This window comes from Bufo bufo, chromosome 5 (genome assembly GCF_905171765.1).
Source record: "Bufo bufo chromosome 5, aBufBuf1.1, whole genome shotgun sequence".
NCBI lineage: Eukaryota > Metazoa > Chordata > Amphibia > Anura > Bufonidae > Bufo > Bufo bufo.
Window position 1 is genome coordinate 554,540,663 of NC_053393.1, and position 16,024 is coordinate 554,556,686.

The window sequence follows — 16,024 nt, forward strand, 5'->3', positions numbered from 1 at the left end:
CAGATCATGGTATTTCTTTGATATATGGCTTGCTGGGTGCCGGTGGAGATGGGGACCTATCACTCGTTGAACAGATGAGAGGTGTTGGGTTTGCCTCTGGTTGGGAGAGTGAACTGACGTTCTCCCTGTCCTCTGAGCAATGGAATCGTTCCCTCTTATTTACGCATAAATCATCCAGGTCCTGTCGTTTACAGGAGTTGAACTATAAGATCCTTACTCGTTGGTATAGGACGCCGGTTAAGTTGCATCATTTTTATCCATCGGTCCCCAACACCTGTTGGCGGTGCCATTCAGAGGTTGGTTCCATGCTACATATCTGGTGGGACTGCCCTGGGGTCGCCCCTTTGTGGCAAGATGTTTTTTCTCTGTATAATGCACTTTACCGGTCTACTATATCTCCCTCCCCTTTGATTGCCCTGCTCTCTATATTCCCGGGTAGGATCAAACATGTCAAAAAGGGAGTACTTAAAACATTTGTCCTTTCTATGAGACAGATCATACCACGCCAGTGGAGATCCTCAGACAGTTTGCAGAGAATTACGTGGATACGTGCCCTGGATGCCTTATTCAGGATGGAAGAAATGGAAGCTGAGGCCTGTAACCAAGTCCAAACATTTGCACTAACCTGGGAACCTTGGAATCAATTTAGGAGCTCCTCTCGTTTTCAAACCTGGTTGGTCTCAGGTGACTGTACCTGGGATACGTGATATGATGTCTTGTCCTTTCCCCTTCCCCCCTGCCCCCCCTACTTTCCACCCCCCCTCCCTCCCCTGTCTTTTGTTTCGTCGTGTTTTGTTCTTGTCTGTCCCCCTGTCTCTCCTAGGTTAACGATTTAATCTGTTTCACTTAAGAGTTACATATTAGTAGCCCTTTGTTCAAAACGCCATCACTGAGTATCTCAGGATTGTGTCCTAAGTTCCTTTTGCCTTCCCTTTCAGTAGTCAAGGTTCTTCATATCGTACTGTATGTATCTAATATTGCTGAACCTCTCCTTTAGCATTTATTTGATGGCATTTGTTTTCTCTGGTCTTCATGGTTGCGTCCCAGAGAAATATGGTGGTCTCTGAATCCATCTGTGCACTTTATTTTATGTTTTACATGGTCTTGGAAATGGAATTGGAGATATACTTTTCATACAATGTCTTGGTTGCTATGTATGATTGTTGTGTTCTTTTTCTATTCAATAAAAATAGATTCAACACTAAAACATTAGGGGGAGTGTTGCCCTGCCTCTGTTGGAACTGCTGTGTGTTCCCCTCATCTGCCCTCCACGGTTGGCCAAGGAACTACGTACTCTGCGGCCAGTGTTGCCAGCTGGAAATTTTTGGAGCAATTTTTCCACAAGTACCTTCTGGTATTGCACCATTTTGCTAGTCCTCTCCACCACAGGAATGAGAGATGAGAAGTACTCTTTGTAGCAGAGGTCGAGAAGGGTAAACAACCAGTAATCGGTGTTGACCAAAATGCGTATAACGCGAGGGTCACGGGCAAGGCAGCATAACATAAAGTCAGCCATGTGTGCCAGAGTCCCAGTAGACAAGACTTCACTGTCCTCATCAGGAGGATGACTCTCAATCTCCTTATCCTCTTCAGCCCATCCACGCTGAACAGATGGAATAAACCTGCTATTGGTTCTACCCTCTGTAGCGGAGGCAACAGTCTCCTGCTTCACCTCCTCCTCATCATCATCATCCAATTTGCGCTGAGAAGTTGAACTGAGGGTGGTGTGGCCATCACCCTGTGTACTGTCTTCCCCCATTTCCACATGCAAAGCGTCCACCTTCATTGTGAGCAGTGAGCGTTTTAGTAGATAAAGAAGTGGGATGGTTACGCTGATAATAGCGGCATCGCCACTCACCATCTGTTTTGATTCCTCAAAGTTGTGTAAAACCTCAGAGGTCAGACATCCATGCCCACTTGTGAAGAGTGGAAGCTGACTGGAAAGGCGATGGCCATGTTGCAGCTGGTATTCCACTAATGCCCTCTGCTGCTCACAAAGCCTGGCCAACATGTCTAACGTGGAGTTTGAGCGCGTGCTCACGCCGCACAACAGTCGGTGAGCGGGCAATTGCAAGCGCTGCTGCAGCGTTGCCAGACCGGCGGCAGCTGTAGATGACTTTCGGAAATGGGCACACACGCGGCGCACCTTAACCAGTAGCTCAGGCGAATTGGGGTAGGTTTTGAGAAACCGCTGAACCACTAAGTTGAACACGTGGGCTAGGCATGGTATGTGTGTGAGCTTGCCAAGCTCCAAAGCCTCCACCAAGTTACGGCCATTATCAAACAAAACCATGCCTGGTTGTAGGTTGAGTGGCGAGAGCTCAGTCTGGTCCCTTATACTCTGCCACAGCTCTGCGAGCGGTGTGCTGTTTGTCACCTAAGCAAATTAGTTTCCCCACTGCAGTGCTACACTGCTTCCAGCTACTGACTAATGGCTGACTGGTGCTGTAAGTTGAGAATTCAGAGGTGGAGGAGGAGAAGGGGGGGTTGCAGCCACTAATGTAGGTGGTGGCGGAAATCCTGATGGAAGTAGGGCCCGCAATCCTTGGCGTCGGTAGCACCTGTGCCATTCCAGGGTATGACTCGCTCCTGGTCTCCACAACATTCACCCAGTGTGCCGTTAGAGAAATGTAGCATCCCTGTCCAAAAACGCTTGTCCATGTGTCAGTCGTTAAGCGGACCTTCCCAATAACTGTGTTGGTCAGGGCACGGGTGATGTGACGTCACGGCACATCGGGACAAATAGTGGCGGCTGGGGACTGAGTAACATGGGACAGCCACCTCCATCAGGCTGCGGAAAGCCTCAGTGTCCATAAGCCTAAATGGCAACATTTCCAGGACCAGCAATTTGGAAAGTGCGCATTTAGTGCTATGCCCTGTGGGTGGCTGGGTATTTGCGCTTTCGTTCAAAGGCCTGGGGTATGGACATCTGTACGCTGCGCTGGGACACGGAAGTGGATGTGGTCGCTGATGGTGCTTGCGAAGGTCCAGGTGCAGGGCGGGAGGCATCCTGCATCTTGGACAGGGGATTGGCCAGCACGTAACACAGGGGAATAGGAGGCAGTGGTGGGACCCGCAGACACTGATTGTGGACCCAGGCGTTCCGCCCACCTATTAGGGTGCTTTGATGCCATGTGGCAGATCATGCTGGTGGTGGTGAGGTTGCTAGTATTCACGCCCCTGCTCATTTTGGAATGGCACAGAATGCAAAGGACAATTCTTTTATCGTCTGCACTTTCCTCAAAAAAGCGCCAGACTGTGGAACACCTACCCCTTGGCAAGGGAGATTGCCGCAAGCGGGAGCTCCGGGGAACAGTTGCGGGCTTGTTTGGTATAGCCCGCCTTCTCCCTTTTGCCACCCCACTGTCTCTTCCAGCCTGTTGCGGTGCTGTGGATATCCCCCTCTGTGCTGCTGTCCTTGCTCAGCTTGCCACCTTCCCAGGTTGGGTCAGTGACTTCATTGTCCACCACCTCCTCTTCCACTTCCTCACTCTGGTTATCCTCTTGACTTGTTGACCTAACAACTTCAGTTTTTGACAACTGTGTCTCATCCTCATAATCAACCTCTTGAGACACTAATTTCTGTTGACTTATTGGCAACTGTGTCTTATCATCATCATCCACCTTGTGAAACACTAATCGCCGTTCCCCACTGTCATCTTCTTCTGACTGTGGATGCTCAAGAGTTTGGGAATCAGTGCACAAGATCTCCTCATGTCCCTCTTCAAGCGGGCTTGTCGAGAGGCCCAAGTGAAGGAATGGTGCTGAAAAGAGCTCCTCGGAATATCCGGGTGTGGGATCTCTTGTTTGTCAAGACTCTCCATGGTGGGAGGAAGGAGTATCAGGGGATTCTGTTGACCAGACTCTTGGCTACTGAGACTGGACTTTGTGGAATACAGGGTGGTGCTTAACCGACTGGAAGCATAATCTGCTGCAATCCAACCGACCACCTGGTCGCACTGGTGTGACTTCGAGAGTTGTGTCCTGCGCCGCCCTGCAAACTGGGACATTAAGCTAGGTATCGTGGATGAGTGTGTTTCTTGTGCTCTGGCAGCAGGCACAGTTTCACCACGCCTAGGGCCACTGCCTCTGCGTGTACCATCAGCAGCATGTCCACTTCCCCGCCCCTTACTGCTCGCCTTGAGCATATTAAATGGTATATATGCTTGCAAGTATGTCACACGTACAGTAGCACAGGTTTTGTAAGTGTATGCGCAAATAAATTACACTTAATGTCACAGATATTTAGGATGCGCAAACGTTATACAGGAGATGTAGCGCAGGTAATGTAGCTGTCAGCAGCTGCCAAACAATTGCGCTGAATGTCAGATATTTAGGATGCGCAAATGTAACACAACAGATGTAGGTTGCGCTAATAATATAAATTGCAGCCAGATAAAACAATAGTCTTTAAAAGGACTTTTGGGTCTCTAACACCTTTCAACACTAAATCCTGCCTAAAAAAAACAAAACAATTCCTGTCCCTATACTATCTGTCCCTTCTGCTGCAGCTCTTCCTAAGACTGAGCTGAACCACGTGTCGTCAGGTGCTATATAGCACCCGATGACGCGTTCTGGCCAGCCAATTACTGTAATGCCAGTAACCAACATGGCAACGGCATTACAGTGAGTGCCAGTACTTCCCTGCCTGTTTATTGGCTGACAAACGTGCGGGGAGGAGACTCGAGCATCGCCCTCGTCAGCCGAACACAGCGATGTGCCGAGAATCGCGATGCTAGAGTCAAAATGGTGTTCAGCCGAGCATGCTTGCCCAACACTAGTAAACATCCATATGCTAGCGCCATCTTGCAATGGCATCTCACTAAAATTAATACTGCATACATCATATGTGACACCTTCAAGGAGGAGCTTTTATAGGCACTAAGTATACATGGATATCATCTAAGTAATTGGCTCAAGCATTTTTCCACAGTCCATACATCATCCTTGACACATCTGTGGGAGAAGTAAGTGGCCTCTTGAAGCTTTGATCCCCCTCCGTTCTCTCTTCAGTGTTGTATAAACAGACAAGCTGCTAGCAAAGGGGGAGGGGAGGCAGTTTCAAGCAGAGACATAGAAATCATCTCTGGTTATGTAGTCCTTTGGAACAGAATAGAATGATATTCAAACATCTCTATCAGTCCCCTCTTGAATCTCATTCTTTCCCTAAACCTAAACATCTGTCCCAATGTGTCAGCTCTTCTTCACCAGCTTCCATGACAACCTATTCCTAATGAATAGCCTCCCATGACACTGGATTTGAGCATGGGGAATTCATATGATCTTTCCCTAATTTGCGCTGATGTGATATAGGGGAAGATTGGAGGTAATCAGTGCTTCTGATTTTTCTGGATCAAAGTCTTCATACAATTCTCCCATCATCATCTCTGGTGTGGCCTCGTCAACTGCTTTGCTGAACTTTTTTTTTTTTAATGCAGGGAATAACACAGCATATAATTAGTGCAAGCAAAACTAAAACAACGATGATGATATCAATTTGCAACAGAATCTTTGGGCAATAATATCAATGGATTACTGAGCTAGAAGTATTGGACTGTAACAACTTTTGTTCTTCGTTTTGCACAACTTTTTCACAGCCCAGAAACCTATTTTTACTATCTCATTTAAAATCCATATTCTTTTGAGTCAGGATCAGCAGTCACACAAGGGGAATCAAGAAACGTCATCCTTTCAAGTCTCCGGACTCAACACTTTCTTGAAATGACTCCAATTAGGCTTTCCTTTGAGCTTCACTGTGCTTGTGGTCAACAACACTTGAAATGGACCACCAAAACAGGGTTTGAGGACTTTTCTAACCTGTTTTTTTACTACCTCCCAATCTCCAGACACAAGTTGGTGGGTTCCTGGTACTTTTATAAAAATCTGGAAGAGAAGCAAAAACTCGAGATTATATTTTAATCAAATGCTTGTGCAAACTGATCACATCATCTGTCAGACAACCATGTTGCATCTGGAGCTGCTGTGGGAAATACAATCCTGTCCTAGGGCCTGACCCAAAAAGGACCTTATAAGGACTGAGGTCTGTCTTACGGTTAGGGGTATACCTTACTGAAAAGAGGGCTACCAGCAGACACTCTGTTCATAGCTTTTTAAATCTTTAACTTTAGTGTCCAGTTCAGTTCCTTTTTCCTTACCCTACCGCTGCTTTTTGGATGGTACGAAGCATGTAAGGCCTGTTCTACACCCAAAACCTTCATTATCTCCTGCATCACTTCACCTGTGTCACTTTCAATGGTCTCAGGTACCCCATACCTGCACACAACTTTGGCCATAATCATCTTTGGGTATGCCTTTGGCTATCCTGAAAACAAGTCATTACACATCAATATATACTCATATATGCCCACCTTGGGTAGTTGAAGGTAGTCTGCAAGCGTTAAAACAGATACAAAGGGCAAGACGTGTGTTTCTGAGGTACCTTGAACACCTTGCCCACGTTGTTCTGGACACAAATCATACATCCTTGAGTATATCTGACTGCTACAGTGCTGTACCCTGGGGTGTACCATGCGCTATGTACTAAATCACACATAGCAGTTTTTCACTACACCCTCCCACATGAAGCCAGAAATCTATGGCTGCTCCGAGCTGTCGCAGATATCTGCTGGAGGATGCGTCTAATATACAGCGAGGACTGCGCCTTGTCATACGTTAGGTGGTTTGTAGTGGTGTTAATGTATTGCGGTGTGTGTCTATATGTGTATATATATTTATATAACCTTTGGATATACAGTACAGACCAAAAGTTTGGACACACCTCATTCAAAGAGTTTTCTTTATTTTCATGACTATGAAGGCATCAAAACTATGAATTAACACATGTGGAATTATATACATAACAAACAAGTGTGAAACAACTGAAAATATGTCATATTCTAGGTTCTTCAAAGTAGCCACCTTTTGCTTTGATTACTGCTTTGCACACTCTTGGCATTCTCTTGATGAGCTTCAAGAGGTAGTCCCTTGAAATGGTCTTCAACAGTCTTGAAGGAGTTCCCAGAGATGCTTAGCACTTGGCCCTTTTGCCTTCACTCTTCGGTCCAGCTCACCCCAAACCATCTCGATTGGGTTCAGGTCCGGTGACTGTGGAGGCCAGGTCATCTGGCGCAGCACCCCATCACTCTCCTTCATGGTCAAATAGCCCTTACTTTCAAAGTTTTCCCAATTTTTAGGCTGACTGACTGACCTTAATTTCTTAAAGTAATGATGGCCACTCGTTTTTCTTTACTTAGCTGCTTTTTTCTTGCCATAATACAAATTCTAACAGTCTATTCAGTAGGACTATCAGCTGTGTATCCACCTGACTTCTCCTCAACGCCACTGATGGTCCCAACCCCATTTATAAGGCAAGAAATCCCACTTATTAAACCTGACAGGGCACACCTGTGAAGTGAAAACCATTTAAGGGGACTACCTCTTGAAGCTCATCAAGAGAATGCCAAGAGTGTGCAAAGCAGTAATCAAAGCAAAAGGTGGCTACTTTGAAGAACCTAGAATATGACATATTTTCAGTTGTTTCACACTTATTTGTTATGTATATAATTCCACATGTGTTAATTCATAGTTTTGATGCCTTCAGTGTGAATCTACAATTTTCATAGTCATGAAAATAAAGAAAACTCTTTAAATGGGAAGGTGTGTCAAAACTTTTGGTCTGTACTGTATATATATATTATAGAGGACCAGGCATCCTTTTTGGAACTTAGCACTCCCCGCCCATCCCCCACCCCTTGGTGTTTTTAATCAGAGTAACAATGGAGCTGGACCCTCCGTTTTAGAGTAGATCCCACCGGATAAGAAGCTACCTTGTCGTCTGGTAGGTGGGCTCGATATTTTTGATCAATAATATGCACTAAGATCTTCTTCACTGCTTTGCAGTAAATAGTGGCATCATGTATTTGACCCTGTTCACACATTCACCTGTTCACTCAGTCTTAGCGCATTTAGTGGTGTGCTGCTACTTTGTTTGGTGCTATATATACACTCACCTAAAGAATTATTAGGAACACCTGTTCTATTTCTCATTAATGCAATTATCTAGTCAACCAATCACATGGCAGTTGCTTCAATGCATTTAGGGGTGTGGTCCTGGTCAAGACAATCTCCTGAACTCCAAACTGAATGTCAGAATGGGAAAGAAAGGTGATTTAAGCAATTTTGAGCGTGGCATGGTTGTTGGTGCCAGACGGGCCGGTCTGAGTATTTCACAATCTGCTCAGTTACTGGGATTTTCACGCACAGCCATTTCTAGGGTTTACAAAGAATGGTGTGAAAAGGGAAAAACATCCAGTATGCGGCAGTCCTGTGGGCAAAAATGCCTTGTGGATGCTAGAGGTCAGAGGAGAATGGGTCGACTGATTCAAGCTGATAGAAGAGCAACGTTGACTGAAATAACCACTCGTTACAACCGAGGTATGCAGCAAAGCATTTGTGAAGCCACAACACGCACAACCTTGAGGCGGATGGGCTACAACAGCAGAAGACCCCACCGGGTACCACTCATCTCCACTACAAATAGGAAAAGCCGGAATTAGACTTACCCGTAATTCAGTTTCCACAAGATCACCACGACGGCTACAAGGAGATTGACCCCTGTAGAGGCAGGAACAGAGAGAGGGTTTAAATCCCCCCTCCCACCAACACCAGTGTGTCCAAAATTACAGAGACAAACAAAAAAGTGGTGAGAACAAAGCATAACAAATCAAGAGGGTATTACTTCATAACCTCCTAGAAACTTAATAAGGGGTAGGGAAAATATGTGCCGTCGTGGTGATCTTGTGGAAACCGAATTACCGGTAAGTCTAATTCCGGCTTTCCACCTCATCACCACGACGGCTACAAGGAGATATAAAAAGACAGGTCCAAAAGACAGGTCTGAACTGGATAGGTCTAACCTATAGTGCTTAGTGAAGATGTGAATGTTAGACCAGGTAGCAGCTTTACAGATATCATCCAGGGAAGCTCCTGCTCGCTCGGCTTGGGAGGAGGACATAGCTCGAGTAGAGTGGGCTCTCAAATTTGTGGGGCAAGGAAGACCCTGAGACTCATAGGAAATGGAAATGGAATCCCTGATCCACCGAGCTAAGGAGGACCTGGGGGCTTTTAGGCCCTTATTCTTACCTGAGAAAAGGATAAATAGGTTATTAGATTTACGGAAATCTTTAGATACCTCAAGATATCGCAGGACTGAACGTCTCACATCCAGAGAATGGAAGCTAGACTCCCTATCATTAGAGGGATTACTGCAAAAGGAAGGTAAGACTATCTCCTGGTTCCGGTGGAAGTCTGATACTACCTTAGGTAGAAAACCTGGATCTAATCTTAGGACAATTCGATCATCGGTGATGTGGAGATAGGGTTCCTGAATGGATAGAGCCTGAATCTCGCCTAACCTTCTTGCGGACGTGATGGCCACTAAAAAGGTTTTTAGAAAGAGGTGTTTGATAGAACAACTGGCCAAGGGCTCAAACGGGACGAGGGTCAGGCCTGTGAGCACCGTATTGAGGTCCCAATTGGGGATCCTAGTTTTCAGGGAGGGACAAAGTCGGGACGCGGCTCCCATAAATATTTTGATCCAGCGATGATTGGCTAGGTCTTGATCAAAAAAACAGGCTAGGGCCGAGACCTGTACCTTCAGGGTGGAAGGACTGAGACCCAATTCAAGTCCCTGCTGGAGGAAATCTAAGATTTTCTGGAAGTTGGGTGGCTCTAGTTTTGGGGCAGGACTGCCGCTCCAGGAACAAAAGCGCTTCCAGATTTTCAGATATATAGAGAAGGTAACTTTCTTCCTACTTGCTTTTAAGGGTAGAAATCACCTGATCAGAAAGTCCTTGTGATCTCAACCTCTGGACTTCAGGATCCAGGCCGATAACTTGAGAAAACTCGAGTTTGGGTGAAGTATCGGCCCTTGATGAAGAAGGTCCCTCCTGGAGGGAAGAGGCCACGGATCTTCTATCGATAGGTTCTTTAAGGAAGGGAACCAGCTCCTTTTCGGCCAATAGGGAGCTATTAGGATCAGAGTAAAGTTTTCTAGGTTGAGCTTTTGAATTACCTTGGGAAGCAGAGGCAAGGGTGGGAATGCATAGCAGAAATCCCAGTCCCAAGGAATCGTCAGCGCATCTAGAGCCCAAGGGTTGTCTCGAGGGTTCAATGAACAAAATGTTGGCACCTTTGCGTTCTTCTTGGAGGCAAACAGGTCCACCTGCGGAGTGCCCCACTTTTCCACCAGAGTCTGGAACACGTCCTGCTTCAAAGACCATTCGGTATGGTCTATCAACTGACGACTGAGATAGTCTGCCTCCACGTTTAGTATCCCTTTCAAATGAATTGCGGAGATGGACCTCACGCGGGACTCTGCCCAGTCGAAGATTTTTCTTGCGATGGACATCAGCTTCTCCGATCTCGTGCCTCCCTGATGAGAAAGGTACGCCACTGTCGTCGTATTGTCGGAAAGTATTTTTATGTGATGCCGCCTTCAGAGATTTCCGGACCGCTTCCAGCTCCCTGAAGTTGGAAGATTGGGAGCGGGTTACCGAAACCCAGGAGCCCTGAAAGAAGTGATCTCCCAATTTCGCACCCCATCCTTTTTCGCTCGCATCCGTGAGAACTTGGATGTAGGGGGTCTTCTCCCAGGCGACTCCCAAGGACAGGTTGGCTGAATGTTTCCACCAGTTCAGGGAGACCTTCACCGCAGGGGGAATCAGAACCTTGTGGTTCAGTGAGGACTGTCGTCTGTCCCAAGATCTGAGGATCCATAGCTGAAGAGATCGAAAGTGGGACTGGCTCCAGGGAACGGACGGGATGCAGGATGAAAGAAGGCCCAGGAGACTCATGGCTTCTCTTATGGGACAAGACCTCCTGTTCTGAAACCGACGAATCTTCAGGAGGCTTTTGATCTTGTCTGGTGGAAGGAAGGTACGTTGAGCCCGGGAGTCCAGGATGACCCCTAAAAACTGGATAGTGCTGGAAGGTACCAGATGTGACTTTTTCTGGTTCACCAACCATCCTAGATCCTGGATGAGAGATAGGAAGGTTAGTAGGTCTGATCTCAGATCGTTCTCTGAGTTCCCAACCAAGAGGAAGTCGTCCAGGTATGGAACAATCACTAGTCCCTTGTGTCTCAGGAAGGCTACCATCTCGACTACCAGCTTCGTAAAGATTCTGGGTGCAGATGATATCCCAAAGGGGAGGGCCGTAAACTGGAAGTGGCTGGTTACCCCCTTGTGATCCTGGATAGCAAATCTTAGGAGCCTCTGGGATTCCAGATGAATTGGGACGTGGTAGTAGGCGTCCTGAAGATCTACTGAGCACATCAGGGCGTTCTTCCCTATTAAGGGGATCAGGGATTTTAGGGATTCCATCCTGAACTTTCGATAAGTTATGAATTTGTTCAAGGCTTTCAGGTTTATAATTGTACGGAAAGACCCCTCTTTCTTCTCCACCAGAAAAAGGCTTGAATAGAAGCCCTGCCCCAGTTGAGAAGGGGGGACCCGTGCTATCACGTCCATAGCTAGAAGGCTCTGAATTCCCTGTAGAATTTTTAAACGAGTGCTGGAGGAGCATGGATTCGTAATGATGAAGCGGTTTGGGGGAGATGAGGAAAGTTCGATCTGGTAACCGAATTTTAAGATGTCCCGGACCCAAGGATTCAGGGAAATGGACTCCCACGGAGTCAGAAATTTCCTCAATCTCCCCCCCACGCTGGCGTCATTGCTTGTCGGAGGACTTACTTTGGGAGGAAGAGGGGTTACCTCTACCCTTGCCCCCTTTAGAATAGCTCCAACGCCCTGACTTTCCCTTATCCCTGAAGGGTTTATTCTGGCTAGAGGGGGCCCGAAAGGGATATTTCCTTTTAAAGGATCTTTCCTCAGGAAAACCCTTCTTCTTGTCCGCGGCCTTTTCCAGGATACGGTCCAAGACCGGGCCAAAGACATATTCCCCTGAAAACGGGATGGAGCATAGCTTCATTTTTGAAGTATTGTCGCCCGACCAGCTCTTCATCCACAAGGCGCAGTGGGCAGCGTTGGAAAGCCCCTCATCCTTCGCGGCGAATCTAACAGATTCGGCCGAGGCGTCTGCCATGAAGGCTGTGGCAGACTTCAATAAGGGAAGGGACCTGAGTAGCTCTTCCCTTGGGGTATTATCTCTAATGTGATTTTCTAACTCGTCAAGCCATAACCTCATGGACCTGGCTACCGAGGTGGCCGCGATGTTAGCTTTCAGATTAACCATGGCCGCTTCCCATGATTTTTTCAGGAGACTATCCGCCTTCCTATCCATAGGATCACGCAACTGTGAGGTATCTTCAAAGGGCAAGACAGTCTTTTAATTGACTTTGGCGACCTGAATGTCCACTTTGGGAGTCTCATTGAAAATCTTCACCTCATTAGAATCAAATAATAGCCGGTTCTTGAAGGATTTGGAAACCCCCAACCGTTTCTCAGGGTTGGACCATTCATCCAGAACCATATCTCGAATATTTTCATTAATTGGAAACACACGGGTTTTCTTAACCCGGAGTCTCCCAAACATCTCATCTTGTATTGAGTGGGCTTTTGGGGTGTCTTCTATCCCCATCGTGGCCCGGACAGCCCTTAAGAGGTCTGGCATTTCATCTAGCGAGAAACAAAATTTCCTCTCTGACTCAGCCGTGGTGGAGGCTGATCCCAGAGAGGGGGGGAAATTTGGGATAAGGAGGTCTTCACTTCATCATGGATCATAGACCTCAGTTCCTCAAGGAAGGAAGGCTGTTCTTCCGCAATGACACTAGAAATGCAGTCCTTGCAGAGTTTCTTGCGATAATCGTCCGGAAGCCGTTTGAGGCAGGACACGCATTTGGCCTGTTTCCTGATTTTTTTTCTGGGCCTCCTTAGGAACCTGGGGGAAATAATCCCTATCAGCCATGAAATAAATGTCATGGAGAAAAAAGCCCCAAGCCTGAGAAGTGGAGGAGGAGGAGTAGGCAACCTGGTACAGTGTTTAGAAACAAGTAGCAGAGTAACAAGCGCTTCCCCACAGGGGACTTACTGTAGGCAGCACAGGAGGGTCTCCAGGGGAGCAGGGTTCAGCCGACATAACCGCACACAGCTCCAGGTATGCCGTACAGGAGGCATTCAGCGCTTGCTGGCGCCAAAATTTGAAGCTGGAGACGCTTCCTGGATGACGTCACTTCCCTCCGTCCACCGGAAGTGACGTCGGCCGCCCTCAGAAGCGCTTCGGTGCGCACCCGGCGAACGCCCCAAAGGCTCGGCGGGAGATCGCAGCCGGGAGCAGGCTCACATCTAATAATGGAACGAGGCCTCCCTCCTTCACCCCTGCCCAGCATTAGTACGCCGACCGCAGGAGGGCAGGGGGAACACCGGTAGGTGCCAGGAAAATAACCATCTTCATCTCCCCACAGGGAGACTCTCTCTGCCCCTGTCCTCTGTAGAGACAGGAAACACTGGTGTTGGTGGTGGGAGGGGGGGATTTAAACCCTCTCTCTGTTCCTGCCCCTACAGAGGTCAGGGGTCAATCTCCTTGTAGCCGTCGTGGTGATGAGGTGGAAAAGAGGCTACAATTTGCAGGAGCTCACCAAAATTGGACTGTTGAAGACTGGAAAAATGTTGCCTGGTCTGACGAGTCTCAATTTCTGTTGAGACATTCAAATGGTAGAGTCCGAATTTGGCGTAAACAGAATGAGAACATGTATCCATCCTCTGATGGCTACTTCCAGCAGGATAATGCACCATGTCACAAAGCTCGAATCATTTCACATTGGTTTCTTGAACATGACAAGGAGTTCACTGTACTAAAATGGCCCCACAGTCACCAGATCTCAACCCAATAGAGCATCTTTGGGATGTGGTGGAACGGGAGCTTCGTGCCCTGGATGTGCATCCCTCAAATCTCCATCAACTGCAAGATGCTATCCTATCAATATGGGCCAACATTTCTAAAGAATGCTATCAGCACCTTGTGGAATCAATGCCATGTAGAATTAAGGCAGTTCTGAAGGCAAAAGGGGGTCCAACACCGTATTAGTATGGGGGCACTAATAATTATTTAGGTGAGTGCATATATATATATATATGTATATAATATATACATACATACACGCGGTGTGTGTGTTTGTGCTTTAGGGTGCACACTCTAATGCAATAGGCTGCGCACGCCTATGCTGGTGGGATTTTTTTTATTTTTTATTAGGCTATTCCTAGCCGTCTGAGCAATCCCACAGATCATCCCCCAACCCCCCTTGTACTTGTTCCGCTACTTGCAGGTTGCACAGGCATGAGTTCAGAACTTCAGTCACTTCGGTTCGCAATTTTGTTCTGCGGCGCGGGATCCCGCGAACAAGTACAAAGGGGGTTAATGGGTTCCAACTTCTGTGATTAGTTTATAGTTGGGGGTTTGCTTAATTTGAAATTAGGCTGATCATAGGTTAGGATGATCTGTGGGGTTGCCCAGACAGCTAGGCCCTTTTACTGTAGTTATTAACCCCTTTCAGCAGTCCCCCATTCACTGAAGGGGGGACTGCTGAAAGGGGTTAATAACTACTGTGAAGGCGCCACCCCCCCCCCCGTGGTGATAAGGGCGTGGCTTTATGGGGTGGGGGCGTGGCTTCACATGGGCTTGTGCCCCGGATGTCTCCAGACCCTAGCAACGCCCCTGACCCTAATAGACGTAATTGGGGTCATTTATCAAACTGGTGTAAAGTAGAACTGGATTTCCAAAGGAGCTGTCAAATATGAAAGGTGGAATCTGATTGGCTGCTATGGGCGACTAATCCAGTTCTGCTTTACACCAGTTTGATAAATGACCCCAAATGTTCCTATAGTGTCCACAGCAGCTATAATGTCCCCTAGAGACCCCCCAGTAATAATAACACCCTATACTGTGCTCCAGGCAATAATCCCTGTATAGTGTCCCCAGAAATAATAGAATGGCCCCTACAGTGCCTCCCCAATAACAACGCCCCCATGCTGCCCCCCACACAGTAATTTCCCCCACACTGCCCCCATACAGTAATTTTGCCCACACTGCCCCCACACAGTAGTGTCCCCCACGCTGCCCCCCACACAGTCGTGCCCCCCACACAGTCGTGTCCCCCGCGCTGCCCCCCACACAGTCGTGTCCCCCGCGCTGCCCCCCACACAGTCGTGTCCCCTGCGCTGCCCCCACACAGTCGTGTCCCCCGCGCTGCCCCCACACAGTCGTGTCCCCCGCGCTGCCCCCCACACAGTCGTGTCCCCCACGCTGCCCCCACACAGTCGTGTCCCCCACGCTGCCCCCCACACAGTCGTGTCCCCCACACAGTCGTGTCCCCCACGCTGCCCCCCACACAGTCGTGTCCCCCACACAGTCGTGTCCCCCACGCTGCCCCCCACACAGTCGTGTCCCCCACACAGTCGTGTCCCCCACGCTGCCCCCCACACAGTCGTGTCCCCCACACAGTCGTGTCCCCCACGCTGCCCCCCACACAGTCGTGTCCCCCACGCTGCCCCCCACACAGTCGTGTCCCCCACGCTGCCCCCACACAGTCGTGTCCCCCACGCTGCCCCCCACACAGTCGTGTCCCCCACGCTGCCCCCACACAGTCGTGTCCCCCACGCTGCCCCCCACACAGTCGTGTCCCCCACGCTGCCCCCCACACAGTCGTGTCCCCCACACAGTCGTGTCCCCCACGCTGCCCCCCACACAGTCGTGTCCCCCACACAGTCGTGTCCCCCACGCTGCCCCCCACACAGTCGTGTCCCCCACACTGCCCCCCACACAGTCGTGTCCCCCACGCTCCCCCCCACACAGTCATGCTACAAACTGGCGTGGTATTAAAAAGCAGGAAGTGCTCAACCCCGTATGCAGTGGTGCATCTATACCGGGGGGGCAGATCCTGCACTTGTGGCCTGTTGCTAATGGCGATCCCCAGCAAAAATGCATACAATGGAGGATGCCTGCAGCGGACCACAAGTACCACAATGGACATCCTACACAGGATAGCAATTGTGTGGATGTGATAAGCAGT